The 8,585-nt window shown below is 34.8% G+C and overlaps 1 pseudogene; it reads left to right on the top strand.

Annotated features, from left to right (window-relative positions):
- The first annotated feature begins 1,081 nt into the window (after positions 1-1,081).
- On the top strand, positions 1,082-8,196 carry LOC100924721 (annotated as a pseudogene).
- The last annotated feature ends 389 nt before the right edge of the window (positions 8,197-8,585 follow it).

The raw sequence follows: 8,585 nt of genomic DNA, 5'->3' as shown, positions 1-8,585 counted from the left end.
ATATGCAAAAACAATTTTTAACATTCATTTTAAAAATTTTTGAATTCCAAATTATCTTCCTCCCTCTCTCCCTTATCCCCTCATTGAGATATCAGTTTAACAAAGGCAATATATGCGCAATCATGCCAAATCTTATTTACATATTAGTCATGTTGTAAAGGAAAAACACACTTTATTGGGTGTTGTTGGGTGCCTAACTAAAAAAATAGTTAGAAATGGCATGCTTTACTCTGCACTCAGATTCCATCAGTTCTTTTTCTGGAGGTAGCTAGAATTTTACATCATGAGTCCTTTAGAATTGTCTTATATTATTTCATTGCTGAGAAGAGCTAAGTCATTCATAGCTGATCATCATACAGTATTTCCATTAATGGATATAATGTTCTCCTATTTCTGCTTACTTTGGTTGGCATCAGTTCATTTAAATCTTTCATTTTTAAAAAAAATTATCCTGCTTGTAATTTTTTATAGTACACTGGTTTTCTATTTTAGTCATATACCACAACTTGTTTAGTCACTCCCCAATCGATGGATATCCCCTCAATTTTCCATTGTTGGCCACTATATAAAGAGCTGCTACTAATCTCTGTCTCTGTTCCTGTCTCTGTTCTTGTCTCTGTCTCTGTCTCTGTCTCTCTGTCTCTCTGTCTCTCTCTTACGCTGTCTTTTTCTTTCTCTCAATGAATACAGTTTCATAACCCTTTGGAAATAATTCCAAATTATTTCCAGAATAGTTGGATCAATTCATTAACCATGTATTTGTATCCTAATTTTCCCATATCCCCTTCAATATTTATCCTTTTCATTTTCTGTCATATTAATTAATTTGGTAGGTATAAGGTAGTACTTCAGAGTTATTTATTTTGCATATCTCTTATCAATAGTAACTTAGAGCTTTTTTTCTTATGACAATAGATGGCTTTATTACTTTGAAAACTGCCTGTTCATTTTCTCACATCTATTTATCATTTGGGGAAATATCTTATGAATTTGGCTCAGTTCTCTATATGTTTTGACACATGAGGCATTTATTGTAAGCATTTTTCCTTTACTGAATGCAGTTTTTGTTGCATTGTTATCTGGAAAAGGTCCTACATTTGATATTTCTGCTTTTCTGCATTTTATTCTCAGATTTTTATGCCCTCATACATGGGCAATTTTTGTGTAGGTATCATATATCATTGAGAAAAATGTGTATTCCTTTCTATTCCCATTCAAATTTCTCCAGAGATCTATCGTATTTAACTTTTTGAAAGTTGTTTAGAATTTGAGACCTTGCTTTTGGGTTATCCTTGGCATTAGGGGGCTATACAGCCTCATTAAAGTGCTGCAGTGGGGGCTGTAGGACCTCACTGTTGGCTGTACAAGGGATCACAGGGCTATGGATCCTCACTGTGGGTCTGCTCTGGGTGTCTTGGGGTCTTGATGTTGTTCCAGAGGTCAGGGCCTGGCTGCTGGCTTGCCCAAATGCCCAAACTACATTGGACAGTGTTTTCTTTTTACCCCAATGAGACAAACTTTTCCCAACAAGCTTCTAAGTTGCCATGGGCTCCAAAATTATTTCACTACTTTGTTGATTCTCCAGAATTCTCCAGATTTAGTTTTGAGGTGTTATTTTACAGTTTGGAGATAAGTTCAGGCGAGTTCCTTACTCTACCATCTTGGTTTCACATCCCATACTCCTAGGTTTTTAAAACTATATTAGTTTATACTGTACTTGCAGGTGGTTATGTGAAAAATCAGTGCTTTATGCAAATCTTCGTGAGTCATATCTTACCTGAACTCAGATTGTTATTGTTTTCTGTTCCAAAACCCATGACTTAATCCAATAAATTACACCATGATTCCTAGATAGATATGGCTTGTTATTGTTAAATCTCCCCTCCCCTCCTTTAAATTGACATAGGTTAAAGACCTGGTGGGACTTGAAGAAGGGTGTTGAAAAGAAGGAAGTAAAAAGAGGTGGGAAATAATAGCAGAACTCAAGACTCACAGGGAAGAGACCAACAGGGAATGGAAAACCTTTTTTCTCCTTTTTTTTTTTTTTTAACTAATAGTAACGATAGCTTTCATAATACTTTAAGTTTGCATATCACTTTAAATATGTTATCTCATTTGATCTTTGCAAAGACCCTTTGAAATGAATGCTATTACCATCCAGATGAAGAAACCAAATCTGAGGAAGGCAAAATTATTTGCTCAGTCACATAGTAAGTAAGGGCCTGAGTTAGGATTTGAATTGATGGTTCCCTAATCCTAAAACCAGCACTCTGATCAACACACCACCTACCTGGCATGTCCCATTATAGTTTATTACCTACAGATCTACAAACTCATAAAGATAAATACAACGTCTTGAACCATGAGAATCTAACAATACACTGGCTTGGATCAAATATATTCAATACATATGGCAATTTTTCAGTTTGAAACTAGGCTTAATTTTCTGCATTTACTTGCTTTCCCATAACCTTGAACATTGTTTCATGGATAAAACATTGATGACAATGCTTTTACCTGTTTTTTATTTCTTTGTTTTTCCACTGGATGAAAGTAGGAGATAAATAATGATTAGGAGATAAGATGGATTAAATACTGGCAAGCTCATCAACTTTTGTTATAAATGTGAGATTAAATTTAGAATTGTATGATGGGCAGTTCAATTAGCCTTGCTATGCTCTATTCCATTCCTTCCAATGTTTCACCTTCACCACCTCTCAATTTATGGTTGTAGATTATCTTCTATGCCTGTAATGCTCCTCCCCAACACACACACACACACACACACACACACACACACACACACATCAGAATCCCTTGTTTTCTGGTGAATTAATAGATAGCAAAAACCTGTTAGTATGGATTCAGTTTTGACTATATTGTGTTTTTCATCCAAAGATCAGGTTAATAAAATTTAGAAAAGCTTGGCATTTAAGTTTGGTAGTAGGACATCAATAGGAATTACACCTATTATTCCATTGTTATGATAACTCCTGGATGAAGAAAATCCTCTACCCATGAAAGTTGGCACATTCTCCTCATTCTACAGTATTAAGATTTGTTTTAAGTCGTTAGAAGGTAAATCATTTGCCTGGGGTCACAAGGTCACAAGCCAGTATCTCACAGACAAGGGATTTGAACATGGACTTTTCTGATCCCAAGTCTAACTTGCTGTATGAACTCTGTTTTTAGATTTCATAGAATGAATATTTTCAGCTTCAGAGATGTGTGAAGACTGACAACTAAGACTTTGAGGAGATGAAGGCTATACAAGTCAAGTCATATCAAGGATATCTGCAGTGGGATATTCCATGAATTCATTCATGAAATGTGCATTTTAAATTCTTGAAGTAATGAAAAATCTTGAAGTACAAAGATCTACAATACAATAAAAGCAATTTTCAAAGTGTTTGAGGTCTGAGGACCCATGGGAGTGCCTGAATCTCCTTGAATGTATGTGGGGGTGTTGTGAGGTACAAAAAATTTTTTTAGAATAACATTAAGATGTTATTTATCTGTTTAAGTATTCCTTCCTTTTCCAACTGCTTATCTGTGTGAGACTGGATTTTCTTTGTATACTTCACCAGAAACAAAACACAAAAAGCAAGACACCTAAATGCAAAAGCAAATATGAGAATGCAACTTCTATTAAATCAAACTTTAAGGAGATTTACAAAAAGTATTTAAAACTTTACCATTCTTCTCACTAAGTTTTTTAAACTAAAGTTATTTTCATAAATTATTAATTATTTAACATATAGTGGGTTTTTGTTATTATTTAAATGGATTGTATAAATATATAAAAATTGATCAGTTTTACTTTTTAATATAGCAAACATGGATAGACATCACACAGTTAAACAAAATCACTCTGGGGTTCTCAATAAAATTTTTAAGAGTATAAAATCCTCTTGATGTTAAAATATTTAAGAATTGCTATAGAATCCGATGCATAATTTGTTTTTGTTTTATCATTTTTCAGTCATATCCAACTCTTTGTGATGCCTTTTGGAGTCTTTTCTTAGCAAAGATACTGGAGTACTTTGCCATTTCCTTCTCCATTCATTTTACAGATGAGGAAACTGAGGCAAACAGGTTAAATAATTTGACCAGGATCACATAGCTAGCAAGTGTCTGAGCCTAGGTTTAAACTTGTCTTCATGACTCCAGGCTTAGCACTTTATATACTGCAACTTCTAGCTGTTCTGTGCACAATTAGGTCTTAGTAAAAGCTTCTAAAGAAGATAGTAAATTGAAGGATAATGGTAAGGTGTCAAGGCACTCACAGGCGTTGGCTATTATCACTTTTAATTTGAAATGGCCCTTTCCCAATCTGTTGTAAGTGAACCTTTGATGTGTTTCTCTTCGGTGCTCACCTTATTGTCTGGATCTGCTCATGGGAGAACTATGGGGCCAGCCCTGTGCCCTGATTTTTGGACAAGGAGTAAAGAGGTGGGACTCAGGAGAGTAGTGAAACAGGAGTCCATTTATTCAGGATTACATAAGTACTTATATACTTAAAGTTTATGTGATCAGTTACAAATGTCTAAGTGTTCAATTAAATTATTACTACATCTGTATTTGAACAATAGTCATCATACACAAAGGTATTCAGATAACAGATAACAGGATGTCTGGCAGATGTCTTCCAGACACATTTCTTAAAAGTCAGTAATCATGCATTCTTCCAAGGCCCTGATATCAAGAATCGCAAGGTTGGACACGTCCCCTCAGTTCTCAGGAGACATGCTACCTGCAGGGGGATGGAAAGGCCGAGCCAATCATGTTAGCAGAATTCTCCAAGAACAAAAAGATTTTAAAACTTGCCGAGGATCCCTCCACTGTCTATGGCCCTTAATACCTTATCTAGTTAAACTGTTTGGAAATGTTCACAAGATATTTTCATTGGGAAAAAATGGATCTGGCTAGCTTAAGATGAAGCAGGCTCAAAATATCCCTCTATGAATATGCTGAAAAATTATTGATGTTCTAAGTGTATTTCTTCAGCACAACTGGTCTTCACTTTAATGTTATTCAGTTTTAATCATTCCATTCTAATGTGCTAAATAAACATGAATTAAAAATATTTTTATTTCATTTTGTTAAATATTTTCCAATTACATGTAAATTTTGTTTATATTCTTATTTTAAAAATTTGAGTTTTGAATTCTCTCTCTCCATTCTTCCCCCTCTCCTTCTTGAGAAGGCAATCAGTTTAATATCAATTATATACATGGTCATACAAAACATATTTCCATATTAGGCATAAAAACAAGCATTATTTTAAAGTTCTTGCTAGTACCAGGGCAGAGACAGTATGATAAGTGATTCCATGATTTTGGAATTTGGAAGACTTGGGCCAAAGTTATGCCTTTTACGCATGCTCATTATGTGACCATGGACAAATAACAACCTCTTGGGATACTAGAAAACACTGTAAAGCTAGAGTTAAATTTAAAATAAGTTGTTGATCTAATATTCTCATCTTTATCCTTAACACTTGTATTCTTGTCCTTGATCCAAATTTACTTTTAAAAATATATACTTGTTTACATACATATTGATTTCCCCCATGTAATATTCCATATTTGTTTCCCCAGTGCTTAGTGTAGTACCTGGCATATAGTAAGCACTTAATATATGCTTATTGATTCCTTAATTGGTTATACATCTTTCTGATGACATCACTTGCACTCTTTTACTAAACAGATCAATCCAAAAAAAAAAAAATAAAGGTCAATGGGAAGAGCAATACAATGGATTTTGCTATTTGATTAATTTTTTTGATGGACTCTATTGTCCCAAATATTCTGGCAGAGATATTCTTTCTTAAGCTGGTAATATAGTTAGGAATATACTACATCTTCTCTAGTACACAACTATCTTCATTTGTTGGCTATCTGGCTTCCTCAGAAAATTATTCTTAACAAAGAACACATATCACACATACAAAGGACACAATCAGTTTTATTGTTTCTGAATGTTGGAAGTATGGTGTTTATCTAGTAACAATTCAGCTAATTTTCCCTTTTGTCTGTCCCAGGCTAATTGCTCACTTTTTTGAGCCTCACATCTGGAAATAAGCTCGAGAACTAAAAGAAAAGCAATTTAGATGAGATGCACTAGAAATTTTCTTATTGCAAAGAAACAGAGATTCAAAGAGTATATGTGATTACTTCCAAAGTTGTAAGCAGTGGTGACATTTCTTCAGTTGTGTCTGAGTCTTTATGACTTCATTTTGGGTTCAAAAATTTCTTTCTGCAGCTCATTTTACAGATGAGGAACTGAGGCAAACAAGGTTAAATAACTTGTTCAGGTTGACCCATCTAATAAGTGTCTGAGAACAGATTTGAATTCAAGCTAATGAGACTTTCTGGCACTCTATTCAGTGTGCCATTTAGCTGCTCTTAGTTATTATAATGCAACCATATTTAAGGGCATTGATCTTGGCATCTCTTATTCTTGAATGGGAGTCTTCCAACATGGGAAAATAGTGATCATTGCTAATGACCAAGAAGCAGAACCACCCAAACCTACTTCATTTTTGTCATTTTTTTGTCAATTTGTCATAAAATTGTCATAAAATTCTTAATTGGTGATACTGCAAAGAATCACCTGGCAGTGAACTCCATAAAAACAATTTTTGATACCAAATGTCTGGTTGCAGATTTGATGATGCAGTTGTACAGAGAGTAATGAAACATTGGCCTTTTATAATGATTAATGACACAAGTTGGCCTAAGGTCCAAGTGAAGTACCAAGGGAAGACCAAAAATTTCTATTCAGAAATATGTCTTCTATGGTCTTGACCAAGATGAAAGAATTTGCTAAAGCAAACCTTGGGAAGACTGTCACAAATGCTGTGATCACAGCAGCACTCTATTTCAACGATTCCCAATGTCAGACCATCAAAGATGTTAGAACCATTGCTGGTCTCAATGTACTCTGAATCATCAATGAACCAACTAATACTGTTATTGCTTATGGCTTGGATAAAAAGTTTTGTGCAAAGAGAAATATGTTAATTTTTGACCTTAAAGAGAGTACTTTCAATGTTTCTATTCTTGGCACAGAAGATGAAAGTTCTGAAGTCAGATCCATTTCTGGGGACACCCACTTGGGTGGGAAGGATGTTAACAACCACATGGTCAATCATTACATTGCTGAGTTCAAACAAAAACACAAGGACATCAATGAGAAAAAGAGGGCTGTTTGCCATCTGTGCATTACTTGTGAATGTGCAAAGCATACCTTCTCTTCCAGTACGGAAGCTAGTATTGAGATTGACTCTTCTATGAAGGTTTTGACTTCTACACTTGAGCCTGCTTTGAAGAGTTGAATGTGGATCTTTTTCTATTGCACCCTGGATTCTATGGAAAAGGCTTTAAGAGATGCCAAACTAGATAAATAACATATTCATGACATCAACCGCCTGTTGGGTGGTTCTACTTGCACTTTTCTCCCCAAATCCAGAAGTTTTTGTAAGACTTCTTCTAGAGTACCAATGCTGATGAGGTTTTGCTTATGGTACAACTGTCCAGGCTGCCATTTTTTTCTGGAATTAAATCTGAGAATGTATAGGATTTTCTGCTCTTGAATATTACTCCTATTTTCTTTCTAATTTAAATTGCTGGTATAGTTTTGACAGTTCTGATTAAATGTAATACCACCATCCCCACCAAGATGGGGATCTATATTAGCATCTATTTAGCCAATTAGTCTGGTGTGTTTATTCAGGTTTATGAAGGTCAGAGAGTAATGACAAAGTATATAACAACTTGATTGGCAAGTTTGAACTCATAAGAATCTCCTGGAGACCCAAGAGTGTTCTTGTTTCTGCTATGGATGAGACACACAGAGAGAAGATGTCTTCCAAAAATTCTCTTGAATCTGAATTTTCAACATAAAGGCTACTATAGAGGATGAAAAACTGTTAGGCAAAATTGGTGATGAAGACAAGTAGAGGATCCTTGACCAATGTAATTAAATAATCAACTAGCTGGATAAGAACCAGACTGATGAGAAGGAAAAGTTTGAGCATCAGCAGAAATAACTGCAGGTTTCCAATTCTGTCATTACTAAGTTGTACTGGAATTCAGGGGTCATGCCAGAAGACATGACCGGTGGGTTCTCAGGGGTGGAGCAACGCCAACTAGAAGTGCTTTTTCTGGAGCTACTATTGACAAAATTGATTAAAGCATTTCACACAGTTTTCCAAAATCTGAAGGACTCAAATTTGTAGTCAAGGCAGAAGCAGTTTAAAAGAACATTTAAGCTACTGTGTACATCTAGGCATTTTGAATACTTTTATGTGTTCAGAGGGATAAAAATGAACAACATTGTATTTTATCAGTACTGTAAGCAAGTAGAAATGCAATTCTTGTCCTGGAGAATAAAATCTATTTAAAATTGGCACCATAAAACAAAACAAAACAAAACAAAATCTCTCTTTGAGCTCCTAGAAAACATGATCCACTAGATTTACAGGAGTTCTTAACTTTTTTGTGTGTCATGAATCCCTTGAGCAGTCTGATGAATAACATTTTAAGTACGTAAAATAAGATATATAGAATTATAGCACTAAT

This window comes from Sarcophilus harrisii, chromosome 1 (genome assembly GCF_902635505.1).
Source record: "Sarcophilus harrisii chromosome 1, mSarHar1.11, whole genome shotgun sequence".
NCBI lineage: Eukaryota > Metazoa > Chordata > Mammalia > Dasyuromorphia > Dasyuridae > Sarcophilus > Sarcophilus harrisii.
Note: the sequence above shows the minus strand (reverse complement) of the source record. Positions and strands in the feature narration are given on the sequence as shown.